Here is a 15,477-nt window from a genome sequence, read left to right as displayed (position 1 = left end):
AAACATAAGAAAGAAACAGTGTATTTGAAACCAAAGACTACCCTCAGAATCCCATACAAAAAACAAGCAAATTATCTGGTATCGCATTGAGAATGAGAAACTTGGGCAGGGCCTGGCAAGCTTTTATTCAGAAGATAATTGCTTATTACCTTCACCAAGCTCAGGAAAATAAGTAAGAGAGGAGAGAAAAGGAGAGCAGACTTACTCTGCATCATGGATTATTTTGGTTAGAGAGATGAAAACAACTATTCGATTTAGCAATTGTTAGCATTAAAATGACATATTAAAGAAGTTTGTGGAGTTGCCTCTGAAAGTCTTTGAATAGAAGACCACATATTTAGAAGGAACTGAATTATGTGAGATTCTGCCTGTCTGCCTGGATTCAGGGTATGTATGTGGAGAAGTTAGATTAGATGAGTCTTTTAAAAAATGTATATATAATCTATATCTTTCTCCATATGAAAATACCTATATTCATTCACATATTCAATAAATATTTATTGAGCATCGATTATTTTGTAGACACTGAGAATACAAAGATAAGACAGCTTTTATACTCCAGGAGCTCAAGATTTACTACTATAATAAGACTGAAAACTTGGAGTAAGAATTTAGATAAAAATTGGCTGACTCTTTGAGACAAAAACTACGCCTTTATATTGCAAATTGGTAGAAACCTTTTAAAAAGCAATTATGCACTACATAACAAGAACCATAAAAGGGTTCATATTTTTGGGGCCATATTAAATTCCTAAGAATTTTAACTAAGAAAATCATTTAAAAGAATAAAAGCAAAATGTTTGTTTTATGCTTAGTTATAAAAGCACAAAAATTGGAAACAACCTAAATGTCCAAAAAATAAGGAAGTGGTTCCATACGCATGGCAATTTCATGTTACATAATTTAGTCAATTTAGTCTGAAAGGAGCACGCAGCATAGACTGGAGGAGAGTAAGGATGGAGGTGAAGGGTGAGGGGTCACTGCAGGGTGTAGCAGGCCAGGGTCAGAGGGCTGGCAGTTATGTTTATCTTAGATTGTGAACCGTGAAAGACAAGTATAGTGTCAGTATAGTTAACAATTTTTTTATTCTTGGAAAACCCCAGGCCTGTAGTGCAATGATCACCAGTGTGAGCTTTTGAGGTTGGACAGTGAATGTGTTTACAGCTGCCTGTGTAAGGATGGGATGTCAAAAGTCCCATTAGAGCACATTCCACTTGCCCAATTGTTTCAGTGAGTCAATTCACTAAATTATAGACCTATTTCAGTATACGAATCAGCAGTTTCTGGAAGTTGATAGTTCACCCAGCAGTTTCTTTTGAAGTCTCCTTTTTTTTTTTCCTCTGGAGTTTTGTCTCTTTATCCTTTTCTCCCGTTCCCCTTCCCACTCCCCTCTCTTCCTCCCTTCCTCCCTTCCTTACCAAAAAGCCATTAAACAGGGCCAAATGGGAATGACGACTTGGGAAAGGCAGGCCCTAGCATAAGTATGAGGGGCAGTGAGAGGTGGCAGCCTGATGAAGTCGAGAGAACAAAGATAACAGGAGCCAGGCCCCTCACAGTCAGAAAACAGGTCCAGTTAAAAACAGGACAGCTACACTGAAGCCCGAGGGAATGGGAATGAGGGTATTGGTGTAAACTAATATGACAGAGAAATATATATGAGCCAAATGTACAAGTGTGTGTGTGTGTGTGTGTGTGTGCACGCGCGCATATTTCCTATCAGTGTTCACTGAAAAAGTGAAGGGGCTGGGAGCAATTACACAACATTCACATCTTACACCCAGATTTTGGTTTTCAAAACCACCTTCACTAAAAGCTCTTCAAAGGTGGCAGTTTGTAACATTGGGGGGTGGGGGAGGGGGTGGAGGGGCGGGAATTAAAAGATGAACATGGAACACCTGTGGTGCTAGGTAGTAAGGAAGCACTCAAATAATGATGGAGGCATGTCAAAGGACACGAGCCAGCTTTTTGGAGCCTCCTCTGGCTTAATCTGGGACACTCTGAGCATCAAAATACATAATGATGGTAGTAGATTGTAGTTCATTAAATAAAATAGAAACTCATGAGTCTAAACTGATAAAAACAAACAAACGATGGAGAGAAGAGAAAGCTCTTCCTTCTAGTAGAAAGCCAACTAATAAATAAATGCAGAAAGAACAACAATTTTAGAAAACAACCATTTAGAAACGATTTTAGTACTAATTGATCCAGGCAAGAAACATTAAGGAATGCTAAAACTAGTTAGTGAAAATGGGCGGAAGAAAGGGATTTCTTTCCATAGTTGCAAAGTATCATCTCACAAAATATGTATTATTACCAAGGAAAAGAGTTGTCATCATTTATAATGAAATAAATAGGTATCATGTGCCACCCAATATGTTGCAAAGAAAGGAACAAAGTTTCTGTCATGTTCTGGCCCAAAATACATGCATGACCTGAGCCTTTTTATGAGAATACACCAAACAAATCCAAACTGAGGAACAGTCTATAAAATAACTTCCCATAATTTTAAAGAATATTAAGGTCATGAAAGTGAAAGAAAGACCGAGGAGTTGTTTTGGGTTGAAGAAAACTAAAAGGATGTGACGACTGGTGCCACACGGAATCTTAAAAGGCATTACTGGAACAATTGGCAAAGCTTGAATGAGGTCTCCGGATGAGAGTTCTTTTTACTATTCTTGCAACTTCTCTGTAAATTTAAAACTGCTTTGAAATTAAGTATTTTTTTTTTTTAAAAATAAACATTTATAATCTGGATATCTAAATAATTCAGACTCAATTTACTATGCCAAAAAAAAAAAAAAAAAGACTCACACCATAGGACCTACTTCCTCTGTTCTGAGGAGCTAATGCAAGAGCGTGGCAGTTATCCATAAATTTAAATCGCTGTATCAACCAAAGACAAGAACAAACTCTCTAGAAAAGAAGAAACTATTTTGACAACACTCAAACTGGAAAAAAATTTCTAAAAATATTATAAATAATCTGTAAAATTATACCTATGCTAATTAACTCTAGCCTTGCTTAATTACAGGAGGGAAACCTGAATGGTCAGTCCAAATAAGTTAAAATTTTGTGATTCATTAAGTGCTATGATAAATCCCATTTTATACATAAAAGATATGATCTGTATTCATAGAAAAAATGTTTTTTTCTGATCTCTTTGAAGTAAGTATTGAAGAAATATGAGAAGATTATGGATTTGAAAGGATGCCAAATCTTCAGACTAAATATTAGTTCCGCCTTGGTCGAGCCCTGATTGGAGAAGGGAGTTATATGACCTCTTAAATTCCTAGAAAAAAATTTGCAATGTTCAGAAATGTGATATAATTTTAAATGTACCTGGAACAAGCCATCCTAAATTGGGAAAATTAAGTGATAAATTTATTTGTCCTCTGAATTTACAAATATCTCAAAATTTTTCTCAAGTTAGATCATAAAAACAAGAAAATTATGACTACATTTTATATGGAGGTCTACCATTACCATGCTCAGCTAATGTGACCTCATCCCAACATTTTAGCCACATTACAGGTAATACCCATATCCTTGTGCTCTTTAGTCTCCGTCTCCCTTTTCTTTATCCAGGCGTTTAAGTGTTGATTCTCTTCGGGGTCATCTTAGTTGAGAATCCTTTTGTAAGACATATTCAGTGGTCTCCTGGAATCTCCACTTAACTCTGTTTTAGTGGGCATCAATAGTATTCTGTGCTTAGAGCGACCATACTGGTCCACTGGGAAGCTATCCTTTCAAATATGTAATTTGAATGAAACCTTTATAGGACATGTCTCCCCAGAAAGAAGAAAGTGCTGTATAATGTTTGTTTTTATTATATAACATTATGTATTATATAGCATTATATATTATATATACATATCTAACACAAAATTTTAATTTAATGTCATATTATTATTATGACATTATCATAATTATCATAGTAATTAATATAGTAATTATTATAATCATAAGCTATAATTTATCTGCAAAGCCTCTCAATATCATTCCTTTTTGCTTGAATCCCTTCAAACATGCTTAAAACTACCAAGCAAATGTGGAAAGCTTAATAAGTGGTTATAAGAGTACTCTGGCTTTCTTCTCTTTCATACTTTTCTCCTCAATCTTTTAAACATATCCTAAATTTATCTCCCCTTCTCCCACCCAACCACTCCACAATTAAAAAGCATTCTCTTTGAGAACATAGGGATACTGTGGATTTCCTTTTTTTTCCTGCCTCCTCTGGGTGTTCCCACAGTTTCTAAACATTGCTTAGGAAGTTCTTGCCAGCAGAAGCTGAAAAAATAGCTGGTTAAAATTTACAGATATCTCAGTTACTCATTCGCTTAACCAATAGCCACATGCTTGACATCAGTGACATCACAGTAAAACTCAGCTCTGTCCTTTAGCTCAGTAGCTGGTCCAAAAGACATTCATACAAAAGAGCAATTATAAAACAAGGGTCAAGGGTGGATATAGGTGGAATTATGAAGTTATTGCAGAAGTCAGGGAAGGCTTCTTGAGTGTGATGAGATGGGCAGCAGTGAACCAGGCAAAAGAAAGAAGAGTAGCACTTTAGGAAGTGGGACAGTATGAGGTGGCCTGGTTTGCGCAAGAACACGACAACCCAGTGTTCCTAAAGCCGTAAAGGCCAGCAGATGGTAAGGCACAGGCGGAAACAGATGGAGCATCTTCTGTGCCCCATTCAGTGTTCGGGCTTTATCCCCATGGAGGTGAGGGATAAGACTGAGGAGTTTTAACCCTGCTGGTGCTTTCAAATTCAACCTCTCGACTTTTCCTGTTTATATTTATCTTCTTCTATTGACTTCAGTATCAAGAATAGAATCTTGGCTTTGGCTGAAAACGTGCATTCCTGAGAAACTGGAGTCCACGGGGAACAGAAAGAAGCTGTTGGACTATTCTCATCACCTTCTGTCTCTAGGTCTGAATTTATAGCACACTGCTGGGTTCTTGCCTGGCAGATGCTGGTTCCTTTAGGCTCATCAGGGCTTATTTTCACTTTTTATTTTTTTAACCATCTATCATCTTTCTCTGCTCAATGAAAAGTTTTTGGATTTTATTTTCATGTCTCATTTCCCTTATTGCTTTTTTAAAAGAAAATTTCTGACCGATAAATATGATTATTCTATTACTATAATGAGAAAAGCAATTATTCAAAACAAACTTACTTATTATAAGGTAGGTTTTCTCTTCAACAGTCGCTTCAAATACAATGACTAGTTGACTTTAGATAAAGCTATACACATCTGTTCGATTAATTTTTTTTTCTTTTTCTTCTTGTAGATTGAATTCAAGGGAAATTTAATTTTAGTTAATACTTTCATTTTTTATTTTGTCATTATAGTTGGCTTTGTTTTCCTTAGAAATGGTTGTTCTGTTGTCATATATTTGTATGTTACAGGCTTTAAAATTTCTTATTTCATAGTTTTGTTTCTTTTATTTATTAAAATAAGTGTTCCTGTTTGCTTGGAGAAATATGTTTTTTAAAACGTCTAGCATGTCATCATTTAAAATTCAGTGTCCTGCCTCCCCTACTTCTAATTTTTACTAAAGAGGAATAATTATAAAGTAAAATGAGAAAGAAAGGACCAGGAGTGATTTCTTCGTAGTGCTGTCACACACTAATTATAATGCACAGTTTTAATTAGAAACCAAACTCATCTGCTTTCATATTAAGTAATATTAATTTGTTTTTACATAAGGTCCTTCAGATATTAACTATTAATTTTTGAATCAAAGGACATAGTTTCTTTATCTGGTCTTTTGGTAGGTGGAGCAGGTTGGGTTACCATGGGCAGTAGCAAACAAGGGTGGTTACCTTGTGGGATCTCTAGCTCTCAAGGTCAAGCTAACAGTGCTGGAGATGACACCGTGACTTAATTGGTGGGCTAAAATTATCTGAAGCATTTGCATTTGTTGCTTCCCAAGACCAACATCATCAAATCAAAGTCACTCTCTACTCTGACATACTAGCCTGAGAAAGAGGCAAATTGCCCCTATATGGTTTCCCTCTCCTTTATGCTCACCTTAATCCAATTTCATCTGAATGAAATGGCAGTTGTGATCTATTACATCTCCTTAGGGTTGACTCTTTCTGAGTATTTTATTTCTTCTAATCCCGTTTGACTACTTGAATGATGAGACCACACTTTGGCTTACAATGCAAAATAATCGACTGCCAGGCAGGTAGCTCTTACGGAGTTACACTCCAACTTTTGGTTCTGAGCCTTATTCTTTCTTTCATTTGGCATTTAACATCTATTGTTATAGTTTTGTTGTCTGTCTCCACATGGCTAAGTTGATACAGTTGTCATGTTTTGATAAGAAGGATAACAGGATATAATAGTACTACAAAGGATATAGCTTAAGATTTGTGGCAGATGTATTATTCCATGTCTTAATAAGAATTTCTTATTAGGAAGCATTTTCAAATAACTATTTTAGTACTTACCTCCTTTTATTTGGACTATGTGTGATATTTATGCTCCCTAAACTAAACTGAGTGTTCTCTAAAAGCAGAAATTATATTTCACTGATTTTTTATTCTCCATCCCCATAAGATCTAGTACAAACCATAGAGAGCAGTTCAGCAAATATTCGTTCCATTGAGTAAATTATAGCAGCAGCAAAAGTATTGACTTGGAACTAGAACCTTGTCCTGTATTCAGACATATTTTTTTTTTTTTCCCTTGAAAACTCAGGATCTTTTAAAAAATGCTAATTTGCAGTTTGGAGCTGTTTAGATGAAAAACACAAGAAGCATCAGCAAAAAAAGATGAAGTAGGCACTTCTGGGTATTATAATTACACTTAAAGTTTGTTTTTATTATAGTTCTTCAGGTTAGATCATGCTCTTGATTCCATGAAATGTCATAATATCACAGGACTGAGAAAGTCTCAGAAGATCTTTTAGTCTCTCTCTCTAAGGAGACATAAGTTTAAATTGTTGGAAACATTTGCTTACCCTGTAGTGTTTTGTTTTTTTTTTTAATATCCAGGCAAGGAAGGATACATAAAGATCCAAACATTTTTTAAAATAAATAATACTTATTTGTCATTGTTGTTGTTGTTGTTGTTATGGTATAACCATTTGATATATTTATGCTCCTCAGTTCTTCCTTTTCTTTCCACCTTTGGGAGTTTTCTTTCTCTGATCTGTTTCTCTTTATCTTTTTTAAAAGGAACTTTAAATTTCTCACTTCTCTACTATACAAAACAGCTCAGCAATCAAATTCTTTTTTCTTGAGTATGCACCTACAAACAGGATGAGAGTGATTCTCACCTTTGACCAGTAGTGGTTAATTAAGACATTTATTTCAGGACAAATATAGTGCTTTCACTAACAGGGATTTCGGTGACAGATTTTTCTTCATTTCATAACATTTTCATGTACTTGTCTTCTAAAGAAATTACTCCATTCCTTTATTTTTTTTTCAACAAAGTACTTCCTTTCTAGAAATATAATACAACCTCATTTTCTCTCTTTTTGGTCTTCTGCTCAGGTTTAGACTCATCATCTAGGTTTAAACTCAGAGCTGATTATGGGGTTCTAAAAAAGGCCAGGTCACTCCAGATTGCAGCATTCATGGGTGGGTGAAAGTGCTGGTGATTCAGTTCCTGGGATTTTCCAAATACAATTTGCAATAAAAACTATGTTTTATCATTACTATTTTAAAATCTTCATCTATTTTCCATCAGATTTCTAGGTTTTCTACTTTACTTGCTTTCTTCTATTCTCATATTTAGTAGAATATGGCTGTTCCTTTTTTCTCTACTCTTCAAGGTGAAAGGATTCTAAGGGTTAAACAGTGTATATGCTTGTTATACAACTGATTTTCTTTGGTCAATTCAGGCATATAGATTGTTCCAGCTGTGATCATTTGGTTGCTCGTCTGCTGTCTTGAGACTTTTATAAATATGGTGATAGAAGTACCATGCAGTGTGCTAAGGAGCAGCATGGGAGGGGAACCTTTAGATGTAAAGAGTCAGAATTAATAGTTTTAAGTACATTCCCTTTCCATTTAATTAGCCAGAGTTTGCTTCTCATGCTTGCAACAAAGTATGCTGACTGATACAAACAAATTGCTTAAGTTTATTAAAAATATAAACAATAGATAAAGTGAAAAATATTGTCCAGAAAATAGTATAAAAATATGAAGAGGTAAAAAAAAAATGGAGAAAAAAGATAAATTGGAGAGTAAATCAGGAGAACTGTTTTCAATTAAGAAGAGTTCCAGAAAGAGAATTGAGAAAACAGAGGTGAAGAAATTATCAAAGAAATAAAACAGAAACATTTCTCTCCTTTGAAGGCTGAGAGTTTCTAGACTGAAAGTGTTAACCAATTACCCAGGTCAACAAATTCAAAAAGGCCCACATCAAGGCATATTACCTTAAAGTTCAGAAAAACAGATTAAAAATAGAAAAAAACATCACAATCAAAGGATGGAATTCAAATGACTAGAATACAGGACTCTAGGAGAGTGGAGAAATGTCTTTAAAGTTCTAAGGGAAAACGACTTTAACCTAGGTTTTTATACCCAACCAATCTATAAATCAAGATACATATCAAGAAGTCAAAAAGCCCTAATTATCCATATATTCTCTTTCAGGAAGTTAGTGGAGAAAACAGTTTAATAAACTGATAGGATGAAACAAGAAAAAGAAAGACATGGTGTCCAGGAAAAAAGGGAGCCAATAGAGAAGAGAAATGAAGGGAAGTTTTAGAATAAACAGCTGAGCACCAAGGCTAGAGATGTGTTAGGTCAGGGTGGACAGTTTCATCCTTAGGGAGGAAAATTAGAACTAAATTAAATGGTTGGAAAGTATTTGAGTTGGGTAATTATTGATAGGCACACATCAAATCAGCTGGAGCATTTGAAAAAACTTGGAGTGGGCACATGGAACTAAACAATGAAAAATAAAGCAATAATTAACTTTTAGAAAAAAACTTTTAAAGAAGAACAGAAAGTTGTATATAAATAGAAATTTAATAATTTAACTATTTTGACTTAGAAGTAAACAATATTTACATAATAAAAAATGTAAACTATTGATTTATTAAAAAAAATTGTGGTATGAGCAAAGAGGAGGTGTAGGGAGGAAAAGGGATGGAGTGTTGGAGGTGTGATAAAGCTAAACCCTGTCTTAGAAGTCAGTATAGAGAATGTATAGAATAGATAAATCAAGAAATGAATTCGTAAGCATGTTGTTTAGGGAAATTAAGTTGAATACCAGAAGACACAATTAACTATGTCGCAGTGGTTGCCTCTGAGTTGTCAGACTGGTGCACAGAAGACAGCCTTATTTTAAGTCTTTTACTACTATCTAATTTAATTCTTAAGAAAAATTATAAAGGGATTTTCATCACACACACTGTCTAATATTTATGATTGCCACGTTCTGTTCATGAAACCTTTCTCTGCAACACTGTGTGGAGTAGTTGCAGATCAGGAGCCAGGATGCAGGTAGGGTGCCTTTCCCTAAGTGCTGGAAGTGGGCTGAGGTCTAACATATCCCTTTAGATGATCTGAGGCTGGCACAGATGCTGTAATTCTTTTCCAGTCTGTACTCATGGGAGACATAACTAATTTTTCACAAAACTCTTTCTTTCTAAGTCTGGACATGGCTTCAGGGATTTTGTTTTTGTTTTTTCCCACAATGCAGCACTCCAGATAGCAGCTCCTCATTGACTGGAGTTGTCTCTTCAGGTGAAATCTATTTTCCCTCCTTAGTCAATGAGGCCCTGCCTGATTAAGCATAATCCTTAGTTCTAGGCATTAGCATTCAGATAACTATATAGATGACAAAGTACTTAACATCAGTGTAACAGCCCTCCGAGCTGTATTGAGTATTAATTAGGCACCAGGCACTATAAAATACACAAACTGTAGTCTTTCTAGGTTGATATTGTTATACCCATTTTACTGATGGGAAAGCAAGCTCAGAGAAGTGAAATGGCTTGCAAAAGCCCACTACGTGGTAAATAGCAGAACAAGGAATAGAACTTGGACCTCTTGGAAGACGAGTTCTCAATTTTTTTCAAATACTGCAGTTGCCTCTAGGTTTCCAATCACTGGAGTAAATTCCAGTCCTTTAGCCAGGTGCCTGGACTATTGTTGTTCAGGATGAGTTTTGCCCCTCCCCATACTTCTACGCCCCTATCTTCTGTGCGCGTGCGTGTGCATGTGCGTTTGTGTGTGTGTGTGTGTGTGTGTGTGTGTCTGTGTGTGTAAAACATCTGCTTCTTTTAGGCCCTTGAAACCTTACGAGGTCTCCTACAGGGCCAACCACAGAGTTTAATAGTCTTGCAGGCTCAATCATTTTTCTTATGAGTCTCAGTTTTCTACTTCTTATAAAGGCCTGTATCTATAACTGGAAAATAAATTCCCCACACTGCTCTGCACCTGTGCTGACAGCAGCAGAGTGAGTATAACTAAAGGGTATATAGATACATAACCTCATATTAGTAAAGAATCAAGGTTAATATACGTGCGGACAGACTTTTTTGAATTTTTCTCAACTCTGCCATATTCTATCTAAAGCATTTGAATCCTTACTGGAAAGGTATGTTTTAAAATGGAAACATGGTTATTACATTTAATTTTATGTCTCTCTCACCTCTAGGTCAAAGTTAGATTTCTAGGCACTTACTTCCATTGAAATTGTAATACCCAATTCTTTAAAAATTTTCTTTCTTATTTTTTATGAAAGTATAATCTATCGCAATGTATTATATAACCTGTTTTTTTTTTCTTTAAAAATTTCTTTCTAAGACATTCACTTAAATATTAGAAGCAGTTATCTTGGGGAAAGGGGGAAATTATATATGATTGTTATCCTTTTTTCTTTGATTTTTAGGTATTTTGTAATTAAGAAAAAAGATACATAAAAATGTATTTTATTTCAGACCATGCTTTTTAAAATGGTGATGCATAACTCCAGAGAAATATACATGTGCAAAGTAATGCCCGAATCTATATTTTTATGTTAAGCAAACACTGTCATATAATAAAATATAAAGCAAAATTCGGATAAAAAATTTTAAGCAAAAAAGATATGTTCAGAGGTATTTATATTTGCAAATTGGATTTGTATTATGCCTGTAACTGCTTCTTTGCCAATAAGAATTATTTCCATAGGGGACTTTGGAGGAAAAATTTGAGAAGCCCCAAGTATAAGGACTTAAGCAATATCTGATAGGAATGTTCTAAAGAGAATTTTCTGTACTGGTAGGAGAAGGAATGATGACTTCTTAGATCTCTTTTAAGTCTAAAGTTTTCTAAATGTCTTTAAAAAGGCAAGCAAGATCTTAAAGAAAAGGCAAGGAGGAAACTTAGATTTCTGGTTTGTAGGTAACTCTACCTCAAGGAAGGTCATTCATGTTAACTAACATTTATTTATACAGCAACTTTGTTTTTCTTTCATACAAGATCAGATCACAAACTAAATGATGCTTTTCAAGGGCAAAATATCCCTTCTCCAATTGCTACAAGAAGTTCATTGTGTTTCCCCAAATGTCCAAGACATACATCAACTCTCTAGCTGACATTTATGGAGTTCATATCTTATATTTAAATTGCAGATTCTGAGCTCAAATTTATTTGGTTTTCTAGCCATGATCCATCTTCTTATAATCCTAGAGCATGGTGAAACAAAAATAGTTGCATCCCTGGATTCCCCACAGCCACCCTTAGGTTCCACAGTTTTCTAGGAGAATAGATAGGACTCCCCTATAGCTGTACTCATGGCTATGATTTATTATGGAGAAAAGTTACAGAGAAGAGTCAGCAAAGGGAAAAGGCAAAAAGGGGCCAAGTCTGGGGAAAGCCAGGTGTAAGTTTCCAAGGGTCCTTTCCCATTGGAGTCACATAACATGCTTAAATCTCCTAGCAATGAGCTGTGACAACATGTGTGACGTGTTGTCAACCAGGGAAGCTCATTAGAGACTCAGTGCCTAGGGCTTTTATTGGGTGCTGGTGATATGCTCCCTCTGTCTGCCTCTGCCAGGCATGTAGCCAAATTCCAGAAGAAAAGCAGGTGTTCAGCACAATCGATATTATTTGCAAAAGGAGTTTAGGCACAGTGAGCCTCTTGTATTTGTTAATGGTGGGAACCCTTTCAAAATCTAAGTTTCCAGAAGCCAGCCAAAGGCCAATCTTACAAGCAGAGTGTTCTAAGAGTAACAATTTAAACCTGCTATATTAATTCTTTTCTGCACAGGAGTCCTTTAAACATTTTTCTGAGAAAGAGTTCAAGTCTCATCAGCAAAGGAAGGACCTCTGGCTCTTCTTTTGTAGTTTTTGGAGACAGCATAACCACTCTACAAACTTCCCTTCTTTTTTAAACTAGAAAGAACAGGGGGAATTACAGTGGGAAGAATCAGTAGAAGGATTTTTTTTATCCCTCAAATTGGACCAAATAAGTAGAGGCTTGTCCATATGAGCATCACAGGTTAGCCCAGGTAAAAAGCCTTAAAAGAGATTCCTCACCACAACCCAGCGTCTGCCTTAAGTATGTGTTGGAGCAGGAAAATATACACGTGCAGGAGCCCCAGTAAGCACTTAGAGGCATCCTGCTAGTTTACTGACAGGAGCTAAATGCTGATTTCAGGTTTAATACACAGTCATCACATTAAACATTGTTTACTTGCCAGAATCCTATTGTGTCTGGCTGGTGAAACTCTTTGATGTTCTTTCTCTGCCTTACCCGAACACCCCATCTATCCCATGTCTCTCAGCCTTTTTAATTGCCTTCTCAATGACTCTGGGTCCCCCGTGAATCTCCTGAGGTACCACTGCCCCAGTGACAAGAGAGTTGCCATAGTTTCCTTCCTCTATTACTTACTAGTGTCTCTTGGGAAAACCTGGCTCAACTGGTTGTCCAGTAAGGGAATGGTGGTGGGAGAAAGAAAAGTTAGTAGGGAATCATGTCTGAAAAGTTAGTAGGGAATCACGTCTGAAAAGTTGAAGGAGTTGAACTAGATGAGGACCAGCAAAGAGGTAAGTGTCCAGTCCCCTCACCCCAGCCTCCTGGGCCCTTGACAGAGAGCACTATGGCATTTTTTTCTTGATGTGTCCAACGCAGCATTCCAAGGAGCCTTTGCCAATTCCTCAAAATTGGGATATAAATCGAAGCCTAATTTTCTCTGGAATAAACAGACTTTAAGGTCCTTTTTGTTTATAAGTTAAACAATTACTCCTTTTTTCTTTTAACAAAATAAAATTTTAATGTGCTTTCAGCTATGTTGACAGAAATTGTGAAATCTACTAGTATTTATGTTTCAATTGTATTACGAACATCCCCGGGTTATCACATTAAGCAAAAAGCAAAATGCTGTAAAATAAAAATTGTACCCTACCTTTCTTTAGAAAAGAGACTTCAGGAACATGAATATAGCTGCCCCTTGAACAGCATGGGTTTGAACAGTGTAGACCCACTTATCCTTGGCGTTTCTTCAATAAATACGGTCGTCCAGTCATACTTGGTTGTTTCGCATTAGAGATTCAACACACTGCGCATGGAAAATACCATTTTTGCATTCACAACTGCAGATTCCCCACCATGGATTTCCAGCCACGTATGGAAAGCAATGTTTTATTGAAAACAGTTGGTTGTCTTGCGAATGTGGAATGTGGACTGCAGAGTCAAGGTTATAGCAGATTTTCCACCCCGCGTTGGTGAGCGGCCCTAACTCCTGCATTTTTCAAGGGTCAATTGTAAGTACTTGAATTTATGGGAAAAATAACCATTACCTGCAGTGGATTATTGGATTGTTCGTATTTGTGTATAGAAGGTACATTGATCCTGGTTAATTTGTGTCTCGGAAGCGATATTCTTTACGTGGGCCCGAAATGAGACTTGGGAACACACTCACAATTCTAAGTGTGTGGGATTCTGTAATATGCAAGTGGGAACTGCACTTCTCACTTTGTTTAGTCTAAACATAAATTTTCAGTCTTTTGTTCCCACAGTAAAATTTCTAGACTACATCTTCACAATAGTATATACTATAATAAAATGAAAACTTTGCCTCTAAAGAAAAATGGTCAGAGAAATTCCATTTTTATGAGGAAACAGTTTCCCTTGAGAGATTTATTGGAATCTAATAACATAATTCCTACCAGAGTAATGACAAGAGCATATCATAATGGTCCTGTGTTATTATAATTTAATTCTGATATAAATACAACTTATTGTTAATTTGCTCAAGTAATTAAAATATTGATTTATAGAGCACTTACCTTTCTCACAATATTATCTCATCAGTTAATAATTTTATTCTGCCTGTAGTACAGAGAGGAAATGTACATGTGGCATTATTCAGAAGTAACAGATAAGAGAAAGTAAGTGTTGAGTGAATTGCCAAATATACCAAAGCTAGTTAAGTAGTTGATGGAATTCTAGAACTGAGGTTCATATGAACTGAGTCTTATGTTCTTTTATTTACATAGTTCCTTTCTCTCCCTCTTCCTCCTTCTCTCTCTCTCTCTCTCATTTCTCACCTTTTTAAAATTGTGGTTAAAAAAAAACTCATAGGAAATACAGATGGCCAATAGACATGAAAAGATGCTCAAGATCAGTAATCATCAGAAAAATACAAATTAAAACCACAATTGATATCACCTCACACCTGTCAGAATGGCTATCATTAATAAATCAAAAAAATAAGTGTTGGCAAGGATGTGGAGAAAAGGGAACCCTCATTATGCTGCTGGTAGGACTGAAAATTGGTAGGGCTACTATGGAAAACAATCTGGAGGCTCCTCAAAAAATTAAAAATGGGTCTACCTTTTGACTCAGCAATCACACTTCTGGGTATTTATCCAAATACCAAAATACTAATTCGTAAAGATCTATTCACCCCTATGTTCACGGCAGCACTATTCACACTAGTCAAGATATGGAAGCAATGTAAATGCCTATCAATAGACGATTGGATAAAGAAGTTATGATTCATATATACAATGGAATATTACTCAGCCATTAAAAAAATGGAATCCTACCCTTTGCAATGACATGGATAGACTTACAGGTTATTATGCTGAGCAAAATAAGTTAGACAGAGAAAGATAAATACCACATGATTTCACTTATATGCAGAATCTAAGGAACAAAAAGAACAAACTAATCAAAAGCAGACTCACAAATTGAGTGACAGCCAGAAGGGAGAAGGTTTAGGGGCCTGGGAGAAAGCGGTGAAGGGTTAAAGAAGTACAAATTAGTAGATGAGATATGGTCACGGCGTTGGGGAGCATGGCATAAGGAATGCAGTTAGCAGTAATGCAATGGCTAGGTGGAGAGCCAAAGGAGAGAAAGAGTAATCAGGGGGATCATTACATAAACTATATAAATATCTAACCAATATGCTATATACATGAAACTAATAATAAGATAAAATAAAGTGCAAAAAAAAAAAGACATGGGGAAAAATTCATAACATGAAATCTACCTTCTCAACAAACTTTTA

The sequence above is a fragment of the Rousettus aegyptiacus genome, unplaced genomic scaffold, assembly GCF_014176215.1.
Source record: "Rousettus aegyptiacus isolate mRouAeg1 unplaced genomic scaffold, mRouAeg1.p scaffold_m13_p_5, whole genome shotgun sequence".
NCBI classification, from domain to species: Eukaryota; Metazoa; Chordata; class Mammalia; order Chiroptera; family Pteropodidae; genus Rousettus; species Rousettus aegyptiacus.
Note: the sequence above shows the minus strand (reverse complement) of the source record.